Below are 13,867 nucleotides of genomic sequence, written 5' to 3'. Positions count from 1 at the left end.
TTATGAAACCAATAACTATAGCTCATACGGTGACACAAAATAACACATCTCCTACTGTGACACAAATACACAGTGAAATGTCCAATGTTAATTCAACTCTTAACAGATGACATTTGCTCTCACATTCCAAAGTGGGACCAAATGTTATAGGTTAAGAGTTGAAGTAACACTGACCATTTCACTGTGTACCAGGTAAATGTGCATTTAACTCGAACATGGATTCATACTTAATCAGGACACCAATAATAAATGTAATAAAAAAAAGTTGTCCGGGATCTTGACACATCGGCTCTTTTCCCTGTCTGCTGCCTTTAATTAATTTATAGGCAAACAGCGTATAGGCCTACAAATTGCTACAGATCAAACAGCATCGTTAAAGTGCTAGCTACCGCCGAGCAGTGCGTACGCGCTGTCAACCACGGGACGTTTGCCCCAGCCTCCGGAGTTTTTCCTCTCCGCAGGAAATAATGCGATGAATTGATATAACCGACCGATGTATAGGGTTCATTCAAAAAGTTTAGGCAAAGAAAAGGCACCTGTTTCTACTAATCCAATTGAGTCTTTGCTAAGCACCTTGATTAGTAGAATCAGGTGTGTGCACCAAAACTGGCCCTTTCTGAATAAGACTGGAATGAAAACAAGCATACACAGTGGTCCCCCAGGATCGAGTGTGAGAACCACTGCGTTAGAGGGCCATGTTCCCCCAAGGCCAAATAATCAGTGCCCCTAGGCAGTGACAGGAACGCCGTGCTGTAGGCGACGCTGTCTTTGGGAAGAGACGTAAAACCGAGTTCCTGACTCACCGTGCTCTCTCAACCTGCCACCACATCACCCCCTGATTTAATAGGCTAAAAAAACTGTTATCTCCCTCTCCGCCTCAGCTGATGTGTGGTGAGCGTTAGCCTACGACGCAAATTGGCTGCCGTGCGTCACCCAGGTGGGTGATACACATCGATCGTGGTTATGGTGAGTTTCCCCTCACAACTGTGAAACACTTTGAGCGTCTGGAAAAGTGATGCATAAATGCAGTGTTTCGTTTAATTTCTAATATTACGTGAACTTACAACATTACATTACAATGCTGTGGAAGGGAGTTGTAGCCCTATAAATCGACTGAAAATAACAGGTGCTTGATCGCTCGGGGCAGGCACGGTCAGTATATTTAAACGTGTTATAGTGAGGAAAATAAGATGCTTTTTGTTTACACATCATAAATAATCTCGGGTAAATAAGCATCGTGGGCAACGGAAGAATTTTCCATAGGCTTCGCTGTGATACCCGGCGTCCTTAACGAAAACAGGAGATGGGCTACGTACGCTAGACCGAACTAAAACCATATGGAAATTCCAGATCATAAATAGCCATCATTTATAACACGTATAAAACACTCAGGGCACGCAGGATAGCCATGTTATAAATATAATCACTCTTCCAGCGGCCTCAAGTTTGAAGACGATACAATGAGTATTTATTTATATTTGTATTAAAAAGGTTCAATTTGATTCAGATTTTCATTTAATTTTCAGGGACATCTTCTGAGCCTGGAATGGGTTTTTAATAGACTGCAGGTTAAACTCTCGCTGGGTCCATATGCTTTCAAGCTGTGTGAAGCACCAGAATCAGCATTTTTACACCGTAGAGTTGAGCACCGCGGACTCAGGTCTGGAACTGCTACAGCAGACTACTTCGATTCACTTAACTGGCATGGCCACACACCGGCACAGTGTCACCAAGTCCACTATTCACTACACAATATTAATTTAAAAATCATTTGCTACAACCGTCATCTTATTGTTCTGCTCCCTTAAATTTTGTATGCTACCGCCTTTTCATCTTAGAAACTAACCGGTTGGTGATTTGCGTGGCTAACGCAGATCAGTCTGGTCTTTTATACCTGTTCCAGCCGTTTCCCTCAACAACTGCACACGGTTTGGCATGATGCATTTAACGCTTTGCATGCTATTTGTGTGACACCGCGGCACAGCTTCAGAAAAAATGACAGCCAATCACTAGTCTCCTTGTAATTGCGGAGTGACAATGACATGCCACTGGCTGCCAAGGTTGTGTAATATATGGAGGTCTTACCAGAGACCTCTTTGGAGATGAAGGTCACAGCCTCTCTCACTCACTCACTCACACACATACACACACGTAAATGCACATTCCTACCTGGAAAGATTGATTGTGGAACCATTCTAGCAGACTTGAAAGTACAATGAAAATCCCTTAATTTATTCCATAAGGAGTAAGATCTGCAATCCTGCAGAGGAGGCATGAGTTACAACAACCCTGGAAAAATAAATATTTCCAAAAACCTTTTCTTGTTTACCAACTGGAACATTTTTTTTCCTTTGTTGATCACAAGCTGGTCTCGATGTCTGACAGGTAGCCCTTTATCACAGAGCTCTGGAATCTTGAACCAGCTGCACAGACTTACATCTCCAATACAACCTGTCATCCAAAGGCTACAAAGCCCTGAACACACACTATAGCCACTGCCATCACTGAACACAACCTACTGACACTCATCACTGCTCACTGAATACAACCTACAGACACTCATTACAGCACCCTGAACACTATGGACTTAAGGACCTGGTATTCTTGTACTCATAAAGTGCCTTTTGAGTAGGAGTGCTGAACTAGGAACAGGTCTGACCTTAGCAGTGTGTCTCAAATGTGTACAGAGTCTTGTCACTGTCAGGTTGATGTGGGTTTTTCCTTCACAAGTCAGTGACATACTGTGGCAAAGGGAGCGCAGGCTAAGTGCGCTATATGCTAGCGCTAAAGCTGCCGCTGCACTCGGGACAGAGTGTTCCTGTGCATAGAGTAATCAGATGAATGATTCATAGCACAGACTCGTCCTCACGCTGGAGGAGAGACTGAGGACTGCCCTATTATCTCCACTACTCGGGGAGGGAGGGAGAGAGAGGGGGGGAGGGAGAGAGAGAGGGAGAGAGGGAGGAAAGAGATCAAAATAGATACTGAGAAAGAAGAAAAAGAAGAGAGGTGGAATGTGGGGTAAGGTAACAGAAAAGAGAGATAGACAAAGATTAGGCAAAGGGTGAGGGAGAGGGGCGGAGTCAGTACTTGCCAACCTGTCACTGTAAAGTCGTGGTACAGCCTCTTCCCGAACTTACACTGCAGTCTCCTGGGGAACTCCAGGTGTGTGAACTGCCCCCCCCCCCCCCCAGCAGGTACGGCTGCACGTACGCCTGTAACAGGAGAGTTCAGGTACTCAGCTCACCTGTCCTGGGGCAGGCAGGTGAGCTCACTTGACTGTGCCAATGCAAATCACTCAATTTTCATACTAAAGTATTACCAACCAACAGAAAGCATGGCTATTGCACCACATAATTAAAATAACCATCATAATCATTGGCATTATCATCACTACAAACAGAATATTACATTAAGATTATAGATTCCTCTTTAATTCATCATCTCTGTAGATATGGACATATGCGTATGAATGTTAAACAGCAGCATAAACTGCCCAGAGAGAATAACCACAGTAAAAAGAAAAGTCAATTTCCCATTTTCCTCACCACAAATTGCCGCTTCTGTCGCTCTGATTCGGGAGTGAACTCTGTAGTCATGGGGATGACCTCTCTGCTCCGAATGACAATGAACAACAGCAGAGCAAACAACACCGTAAAAAAAAAACACTTAAATCCATCTCCATGACCCACATGACTGTGTGCAAGAAACAGTTTCGGGTTTTTCTAACAGAAGCACTTAAAGTTTGACTTCAGGATGCAGATATAGCCCTTTCATCCTTTGCTCAGGAAGGTCTATGAAGGAGTCCATATAAAAATAAATTTATATTTCCATATTTCATAAATAACATTCTTTACATCTGGATAAAATAAACCTCGTCCGGTTTTAACATCCTTGGAAATACTATTTTTTGCTAAATAGCCATGTCTTCTGTCGATCCACAGTATCCAAATTATCATCATCTAAGCATGTTACCATGTGCGAGTGTTTTAATCAGCCACTGCATTGCAGACCGTAGCGGGTGCGGGATAAATGTGTTTAAGGTGAAGGTTAATGATTTTATTTAATTTATTGCAGGCATATTTGCAGACCCACAGGCCAGCTGAACAGGAAGCACGTTTGGTCTAAGCTGAAGCCACGTGGCGGAGCACCGTTATGAATAACAGCGTGTGCCGGAAAGCCTCGTCACAAAGGCCAAGTAAGTAGGGTGGGGTGATCTTGCTTGAATATCCCTGTTTGTTGGGCATTGCTAACTGTTACTGTGAATTAGAACACATTTTTGTCAGGTTTTTTTGTGACCTCCTCTGTTATTAGAGATATTTTATTTAGGAACATGGAAAAATGGGAAGTTGAATTGGACACTGATACAAAATAAAAAAAATCTAATAAAACAAGCCATTATTGGGCACTGGGCAGCCTCCAGAAATACTGTACACAGCCGTAACTGTCTGTCCTGCATGCAAACACAGGCACATACACACAGAAAACACACACATACTGAAAACACACGCACACACACACACACAGAAAATACACACACATGCACACTCACACACTGAAAAAACATGCACACACACACACACACACACACACACACACATGCATGTACACACATACATCAGTTGCGTGCGATATGCAGAAAACAGCAGCTTGAGCTGCTATACTGTTGCAGTCCTGCATTAAGATGCTTGTTTTCATAATCCCTCTTTCATGCTTGAGACATGATGAAGCCTTCCAAGACACAAAGGAGAACAGCTATGATGATATTAAACCCTTTATTTTATAGCCACCTACACGGCTAAAGCAGACCATGCGGATCTCTGTACACCTACGCCCAGGAGCACGGCTCAGCCAAGCGACCGGTACCTCATCACACTGCTTAATTAAACAGATTCATTATGCTAATTAAACCAAGGGATGATTAAAATATCCATTATATGAATTAATGAGATGAATAATTAATTGCTCACTTGATTAATTATAAAAGTAACACAAAATAGAAATCTGAAACGTATTTTTATATAAGACATCACAAAATAATCAAATATCCAGTCGGAATTGACCAGTTCAATCTGGTAGAAAGTGTGTTGCACATTGAAACTCAGTCACGCCCTTTGACCTTTAGATGAACAGTCAGTCTCCTGCTCAGCCACACGAGAGACAGCACTGTGCATTCTCACTCCGAAAACCTGAACCGGCCATGGGGGTAACAGAGCCAGGCACGTGTACAGATAAACACCAACATATGCTGAAGCATTGGGCTCAGTCACGCAACAGCAAAGGTGCCATTTTATTTAAAATCACATGCCCTTTGTGATCACAATGTACACCCTCCCCACAACCTCTCTCCCACCCCATGACCTCTCTCCCAGATTGAAGGAGAACGCCCCTGCTAAGAGATGTTGTAAAAAAAAAAATAGTCAACAGTTCAGCATTTACTAGATAAAATGAAAAAGTAAAAAAAAACCCAGGGGTTCAAAAACTGGTTTACATACAGAACACAAAGACACAAACATGCACTGAAATTATGCTTTTTTTTCCAGGGGGGTGGGGTTGGGGGGGTGCAATGGGGTAGGTGTGACCCCCACGGCCTCACAGAATCATGGACAAGAGTGCGCATATTTCAGCTCAGCTGTAGCCTTGGTAGGCGAAGTCATTTTAAAAATCAGCGAGGGGTGGGGCGGTGATACTACCTAAAGCGGCTTTCCTACAGCAATGAATAATGAGTCACCGGCAGCGCGGGATTTATCGCCGGAAATAAAAAACGACGCCACAGCACCACCGCCGCCGTTCTTCAAAGTCCGCTCGTGCTCAGCCGTCGTAAACGCGCCGTGTCCCGCATTCAGCGAAGCGGCGAACCGCGACGCCTAATTACACCTGGCTCTCCTGGCGCCGCTGGCGAAAAACACCGCGTGCAAACGGTAAAATTACCGATTTATATGCAAACGAAGCGCGTGTGAATAGCGTGGAGATTCGCATGTAATAACAGAGGGAAGTATTAGCGCTGAATTCCGCATGCGTCCGCACCCAAGGAAACCTGGAAAGGCGGCTCTGTTTCCAGGTCTCAGAGCCTCCATCTTTTATCCAGTGAATGAACACTGGCGGTGACAAGCCCACGACCAGGGCTCCCGCTACCGTAAGCCCATAACTATGGCTCTGCAATATTTCTCGTACGCACCCATGCAGTTGCGCCATAAAGGTGGGGGATGGTTGGGCGGTGGAGGGGGGGGGTCAGTACGATTCCCTGGGCCCTGACTGACTGTGGCCCTCAAAGAATATGAGAACATAGGGTTTTCTGGTGTGCTCGTGGAGGGGTTGAATGTGAAAATCCCAGTTGTAGCCTCTGTGCGCACGTCTCCAACAGGCTCCAATGAAGGCTGTGAGACCAGCGCTCGTGGAAACGGGACGTGACCTGAACGACTGCACCGCGAAGAGTCAGCGGTTTCTAGACTGAGATAAATTAATTGGCCAAATTACATTCGCCAGAAAATACAGTGCAGTTGCGCACAACTGATATGCCCAAAATGCCTGTTACTACCTCATACCCTACAGTATTGGAGGGAATTATGGGAAAATAAGTGACATGATTGATGGATTTCCTTCCCTCAGAACATATTGGATTGTGGTGCTGTGATGTGTCCTTCCATTATTAAATTCATATGTCATATTTAAACCCCTGCCCCAATAAGGGTTTATCGTAAATTTAAATGAAGATGGCAGAATGTGTTGAAGGACACCACCATCTAGTGGCCAAAGACCACTTAAAATAATTTTATCTGATAAAGCACAGGCTCTAATAATGCTACCAGTAAACTGATGCTAGTAGTGGTAACTAGTAGTGCTGCCCCCCTCCTCAACAGTGACCTTGTAACTACAGGCAACCAGGTTGAAAGGAGTAACATAATTATGATCTTAAATAAGGAAACTGAATAGCAGAAACTGGAAAAAAGACACAGTTCAAGTACACTCCAGCATGGACAGGGTTTTATTGCCATTTAGAGTACATGAGTCGAAAACGAGATCTGGATTTCATAGCCCAGCTGTTAGCGGAAGCGACCGGGCTGCTCCAGTGTTGGTGGTACCGTAGCTCTTTCAGTTCTGAAAGCAAGCACTCCATTCTAAGCCAGATGGCTGTGCCATTTTCCATGTGGGCAAAAAAAAAAATCTACTTTGATGCAATGGATGGAAACCATATGCTACGGGTTTTAATGGCGCCGCCTCAGACAGTGGATTAGCTGGATGAGTGGGTGTAGCGGGCATTCCAGAGACAAATAAAAGCAAATTAAACTTTCTATGTAAAGCTAATTTTACCAAACGTTTGTCATAATATGCTAATTACAGCATAGAAGCAATCCTAACAGTCACACTGACAAAGAGAATCTCCCAAATCAGCAGTAACCTTGGGAGGAGCCAGACTCAGTAGGGGGAGCCCATCGTCTTTGAGAAGAATTTGGGCAGGGAGGACCTCCTCTTGGTTGTGGGAGTTTTATTTGGGGCGCAGGTGCCCCCCACCATCCTCTTTGCACACAGAACCTCACAGTAGGCCTGATCCTTATTCAGAGTGCTCTTCCTTGTGTTAATCACTCAGCAGGAGACAATGGGAAAACTTCAGCAAATTCAAGGGCCATCAAACTCGCGTGAACTACTGTGGGTCTGTGAACTACATTTACAATAAGTAACAGTATAATAGACAGTGCCCTCAATAAGCGTGGAAACGGCAGAGTGACATTTATTTTTGCTATATATTAAAGCCATTTCAATTTAAGATCAAAAGATGAATGAGACAAAAGTACTGGCAGTCAGCTTTAATTTCATGGTATTTACATGCGTATACGCTTTGCCATGACCATTTTACAGAAACTGCTGCTTTTGTGTTGTATCGCTGTGAGACGAGGGTTACACACTGCACCACCATGCCGCCCTGAGCGCGTTCTTTCCCGGTTATAAGCAGTAAATGGGGCGAACAAATCAATATTACAGTCTGGAACTGTGTGATTTTACACAGCTGCTTTCAATGAATTTCACCACACAATAGTAGAATAAGCAATGGCAAGAACACATTGAGACCAGATCAAAACATAATGTGCCTTCATCGCTCATCTACCATCATCCACATCAAATGAACTTCTTACTTTGCATGTAAAATGTGTTGAAATGTATTTGAATAACCCTGTTGCTGGGGTGTAGCAGTCTTTCTCACAGCATTCAAATTTAAAATGCTGTGGAAGACAGATCGGTGACGGAAACAGTGATTGTAGGCTAGGGGCTCCCAAACATGCTGGCAAATTTCTGTGATCCACTCCCCATTTAAAATGTCGCCTTATTCTGGAGTTTATGTACACACGAATAAACTCCAAAATGAGCACGGTCATGTGACACACCAGGATTCGGTCACGGGGCCGATGCTTTGAGAGACTCATTCCCCGTAGCGGGTGGTCACCAATTCTAGGTCAGACTTTTAGAATTGTAAAACATGACGGGTACTTTGGGCCCTCATCATGTAAGACCATCTCTGCGTGGTCCATGTAAGACCATCTGTGCACGGTCCATGTAATACCATCTCCGTGAGGTCCGCTTCTGTTTGACCACCTCTGTGCGATTCATGTGAGACCATCTCTGCGTGGTCCATGTCAGACCATCTGTGCACGGCCCTGTTGTTGAATCTATGCAGCGCTGGGTCTTCTTTTGTAAAAATTTTAAGTCCAATCCCGGTAGAGGCAGCTTTGTGCACATGGCAGCGTGTATGACTCAGTCCCCCACAGGCACCACGTGCAAGACACAGACAGGCACTTTGGACAGAAGCCTCATTCCCCCCCTTCCAGCTTTTCCTGCAAATGCTGACATTACAATGATAATAGCTAGTGTTTGACTGACAGGTGTTTGAGCTGACGCCATTATTGTTTGTGAACGCAGAACCGTGTCACCGCTTGGCTGCCCAGTGTGTTCTAAAACCGTTCAAAAGCAACTAAGTCGCAGATGTGTCAGGAGCTTGGACAGATACGGTTTTACTGACATTAAAGTGGAATTATTGACACTGAAATAAACTGCTGGTGACTGTGCTGGTGTTTATGAGACTCACTGGTCTTCAGCTTTATTGCTGTCCACTCTTGAGATGAACTTTGTAATTTGTAATTTGCCTTCTGTTAAAAATGTGGATGTTGATTAGCTACAGTATATTGTGCTCCATAATTGCTGCATATATTATTCATTTGATAAAAATAAAGATATTAACCATATTTATTTCTAAATTATCTTATGGAGGAAAATGGATAATAACAAGGGAACATTGGATGTTTTAAATGTTTAATAACACCATTAATTGAACTGAGGATGTAACCAGTCAGAGAAATATGGACAAAAACCTAATTTCAGTTGCAAGGAAATTGCCCTTTGTTAGAATGAATGAATTCAAGACTTTAATGAAGCCAAACTGGCAGAATGTCTGCATCTATAATTCATGAATGCGTTTCACTGACCTCATAAGGTCAGCAGTTGTGATAATGTTCCCTTAAATCTGCAGTGTGATATAGTAATGAATGCATTGTAGTAATGAATGCATTTAAGACCTTCTTTATTGACGTTTAGAAAGAAGATTCAAAACTAACTTGGCATTGATGCCTGCTATTATTTTTAATAGAAATTCAAGATCACAGCCAGTATTTCTTCCTGCTGTTTGTTTTTACACAATGCAAAAATATTTTCCTTTTGTAGAGGTTGATGCCAAGCTCGTACATGGCAGGCCGTGCTGCTCTTAGGTCTGAATTCAATGAACATTTTTCCTAAACTCTGACTCATGATTAATTGCACGTGTTGCTGTTTTTCCATAACAGACACGGTTTGGTGAGTTTGGAAGGAGTGCAAAATTGCATTAATTGCCATGACAACAGTTTGAATTGAACCCTTTGCTTTTACCTCCCAGGGTCACTAACACCGTTAAATTCAGTTCCTTGCATTCCACACTTCTTCCTAGCCCTCGAGTTGTAAGGGTTGTCATGACTACGGTGCTTCGAAAGAGTCTGGAACGATCTGGCCGCTGTGTTCTGACAGAAGGGCAGCGATGCTTTGCCTGTCTAATATTAGCAGAATGTTGAAGGCAAAGAAAGTTGATCGTACCAGCGGCTAACCACTAGGGGTCAGTATAGGGCTATATCTCTGCATAGCTAACAGAAGCATCCCTGTAAGTCAGTGGTTCGCAACCCTGTTCCTGGAAAGCTACCCGTCCTGTAGGCTTTAATTTCAACCCAATATGTGGCACACCTGAATCTACTAATTAGCTGCTCAACAAGATCTCTAGCTGTTGAATGCAGTGTGATTTGTTAGAGTTGGAGTGAAAACCAACAGGATGGTAGATCTCTTGGAACAAGGTTGGGAATCAAATATGTAAGTGGAGCATTGACATTTTTTGAAGCCAGGTTTGATCTGGTTGCTTTGTAATTGTATAAAATACCTAACTATACAAATTTAAGCATGTTACTGTTTTCCAAGTCAACAGGCAGACATGGGCTTTTTAAACTCCTTTCATTGTTTTTATTGAATATTTAGTTTATTGTGGAAACAAGAGACAATGGTAGCCAAAATGACTATATTTGGAGAAGGCTTGTACAGCATCGAATGGCGAAAGAGCTGGTCCTCTGTGGGGTGAATGGGAAATAATTGTCCTTATTAGTTGTCCTTAATTGTCCTTAATTGCCCACCCGTGCAGAAAGGGAGGGAGGTGAAATGCACTGCGTAGACCAGAGCCTTTTGAGCAATGTCACGTCAGCTCACACAGCAAATCTCTGATTGGCTGCTGGTTCCCAGACTGTTTGACTGAGTGCATGAGATACCTCACAGCACCACGGAGAGCAGAGGAAGAAAGATAGGGGTGGGGGGGGATGAAAGACAGACCAAGAAAGAGAGGAACAAGATAGCAAGAGAGAGGGAGAGAGAGAGTGATACAGGGAGAGAGAGAGAGAGAGATATATACATTATATGCTTTTACCCCTGAGGTCACAGAGAGTGAGATTATTTTGTGAAAATGGAGATTGTAAATGTCAAGGCTTGAGGCTTGATTCTCATTATGGCTGTGATTTATGCTAAATGCAGTTTCCTTTCCCCCTGCCATGCCTTGAACCCAAGAGCTCCGCAGTTAAACAAAAATAACCAAAATAAATGAGACACACAGACAATGATATGGTGCATACAAGGTAGCAGCCATGCAAGGTAAATACTTTTTAAAAAGGTTGTGGGACAGCTGTGGTTATACTGCAAGTTTCCAACTCTCTTTGTCTGCAATGTATACAAATTATGGAAAACAAGGTGTAGACAGCTATCTGGCAATTAGGAAACATTGTTGGCTTGCAGGAAAAGGCCTGAATGTCAATCAAAGCTATTGTGACATCATCACTTAAACAGTCAAATTCAGTACCAGAATTTCTTCTGATTGCAAACTTCAGTTTATGATCCCAGCTGCAGTGCATTTTTACAACTGACCCTGAAACCAGAAAGGAAAACAGCAGTCCGTAATTTTCCTAGTTTCCCAGAGTGCAAGAGTGCTGATGGAATCTCTGTAGTTTTTAGCCATTAAAAGAAATCTATAAATCAGTTTTACCTATTCCTAAGCAGGCCACTGTTGTAATTACATAAAAAGCGTCAATTATTTAATTAACATGGATAAATAATAACAATTTCAGTAATGTTAATGAATACCTCATTATTTCAGAAGTGCATTACCCCGTGCATCAAATACATTTGTTTGTCATTCATTATTAATCATTGCTAATGATGTTCATGCCTCAATGAACCGGCAGAGAACAAATCACTCATGCGCTAACTGCGTATTAGCCATGTCTGTTCCTTTTATGATGACCGTTCCCTCATGCCTGTTTAAAAGCTATAGGACCCTGTTGTTTAAATGTAGCCCATTAAATAGGATATACACTGAATGCAGAATGTACAGTACGTAGGATGTGCAGTTGTGTAGTTTTGAAAAAAGCATGAGAACTCACTTTAGCACTTCTTGTCTACAAAACGATGAGTATGAACAGCTACTATGCTGACATTCAGGATATCTTCATTTTTTAAATTCTATATATTGTCTTGTAGTGTTTGTGTGGTCAACTCCAGTCCCGGAGGGCTGTGTGTATGTATAAGTTCCCAATGTGTTGTGGGAGCGTTTACTGTGGGAGTTGATGGAATTTATTTGTGTGCTTGATAGGTTGGATAACTGCACGAAAGTTCATGTTTTGTTGAGTACACACCTCTACTGACCTCATATAAATATTTATAATACCTGAGGTTTTATTGCCTCTTATTAAAGTATGTGTATTAAAGTTGGTCCCCTTTATACGAAACATTGTTAAATCAATAATTCAAATTCAACAAGTCTTGTTAGTGACTCTTGCAATGTCTGTTTTTAAAAAGTTGGATTCCTGCTTCTCTGATTCAGTCCTCTTTAATTCAGAGAATCATTACAGGCTGCAGGAGGGCAAAATAAAACTGTTTCTCTGCTTTAATTGGTTCATTATTTCAAGAGTGGAGAGGTAGGTTGGGCAGTAGAACAACTCATAAATCGAGTTCAGTTCATACTTGAGTATTTCTCTAAATATGTCAAGTCAACATGAACTTACAAAAATGTTTACGCTTAAATTGAATTTGAAATATGTAGATTGTTCTTAGCTGAGAGGTTTTATGTTAAAAGAAATGACTTAGATTATTGCTGAAACAATGTCTTGTTAGGTTTCTGTGCTTTTGTTTTTTTTTTGTTTTTTTTTCTTTGGAAATTTCTGAATGAGCCTTTGAGGTGGGCATCCTTGGTCCAAGAAAGATCGGCACCCTTCAAAAAAAAAATGAAGAGGAAGGTTTTTCATCTTATGCCATGCTCACCCTTTACTCGCTCTGGCAATTTTCCCTGAATTGATTTTGCTGAATGTTTTGACCTTCCTTTTTGATCCTACAACTCAGAAAGGCATATTAATTATGCAACAAATCAATTAGATTCCCCGGTTTTGCACAGAATGTGCGTGTTTGGAGAATATAGGGTTAAATTACAAAACATTTTTTCTCATCCTCATGTCATGTACATCTGCTTGCTCTGAGCCATGATTTCAACACAGTTCAATTTCAACTGCCGTTTTTTTGTGCAAAGTTGTTTCACTCTCTTCTTTTCATTTGTATCTCTGGGCCATTTGGTCATAGTTTATCCCGGACCATAGGCAATAGAGGTCTTTTGCTATTGCTTTCTGAACAGCGCGTACACGCTAAAACCCAACTCTGATTTAATGGCCGTGTGGCAGATGGCATAACATGACTGATGACACGTATACGTTTGAGAGCCTGTTACAAGATGCCTTTTATTTCCTGCCAAGTTTTTTATTTCCTGCTGAGTCCCATTGGACCAAATCCACACACACACACGCACAAACACACATGCATGCACCAACTCACGCGCGCACACACACACATGCATACACAAATACACACATGCATATGCACACAAACACCCAAGCAAGCCTGTGGGTGCCTGAAATATTGATGGGATCCTGGACCCCTCATTTTTATTACCTGTAGAGAAACCCACGAAACCACTTTAGCACAGCAGTTTGAGGTAACAGAGTTGTTGTCTGAAAGCCCAAATTCTCTGCGTCACAGAGTTTGATATTTGCTGATGAGCTCCTTGGCTTTAGGATCCCTACTGAAGGGTTAAAAGCAACTGGCACTGCTTTGATTTAAATTTAGATGCCCGGAGCAGATGCCCTAGCATGCTATCATAATACAGCTGAGATGTTGTCCTACAAACTGCTGGAAAAAACAAGTGCTTTCAGCACAGAACAGTGGAAATGAGCTGTTTAAGGTCAGGGTCCTGATGGGACCCCTTTCATCTCCTAAT

The 13,867-nt window shown here is 42.5% G+C and overlaps 1 long non-coding RNA gene across 2 annotated transcripts in view; it reads left to right on the top strand.

The window, feature by feature from the left end:
- Window positions 1-653: 653 nt before the first annotated feature.
- The window catches only part of LOC118231218, a 46,276-nt gene continuing 33,062 nt past the window's right edge, over window positions 654-13,867 (top strand). Inside the window, exons 1-3 of one of the 2 annotated variants that reach the window (XR_004766022.1) lie at window positions 654-966; window positions 4,078-4,198; window positions 4,787-4,891. This is a non-coding gene — a long non-coding RNA (uncharacterized LOC118231218). Of the gene's footprint in view, window positions 967-4,077; window positions 4,199-4,786; window positions 4,892-13,867 lie in introns of those variants that run through there. The other variant, XR_004766021.1, reaches the window with a different exon arrangement.

The sequence above is a fragment of the Anguilla anguilla genome, chromosome 7 (assembly GCF_013347855.1).
Source record: "Anguilla anguilla isolate fAngAng1 chromosome 7, fAngAng1.pri, whole genome shotgun sequence".
NCBI classification, from domain to species: Eukaryota; Metazoa; Chordata; class Actinopteri; order Anguilliformes; family Anguillidae; genus Anguilla; species Anguilla anguilla.
This window is presented reverse-complemented; position numbering and strand designations above follow the sequence as displayed.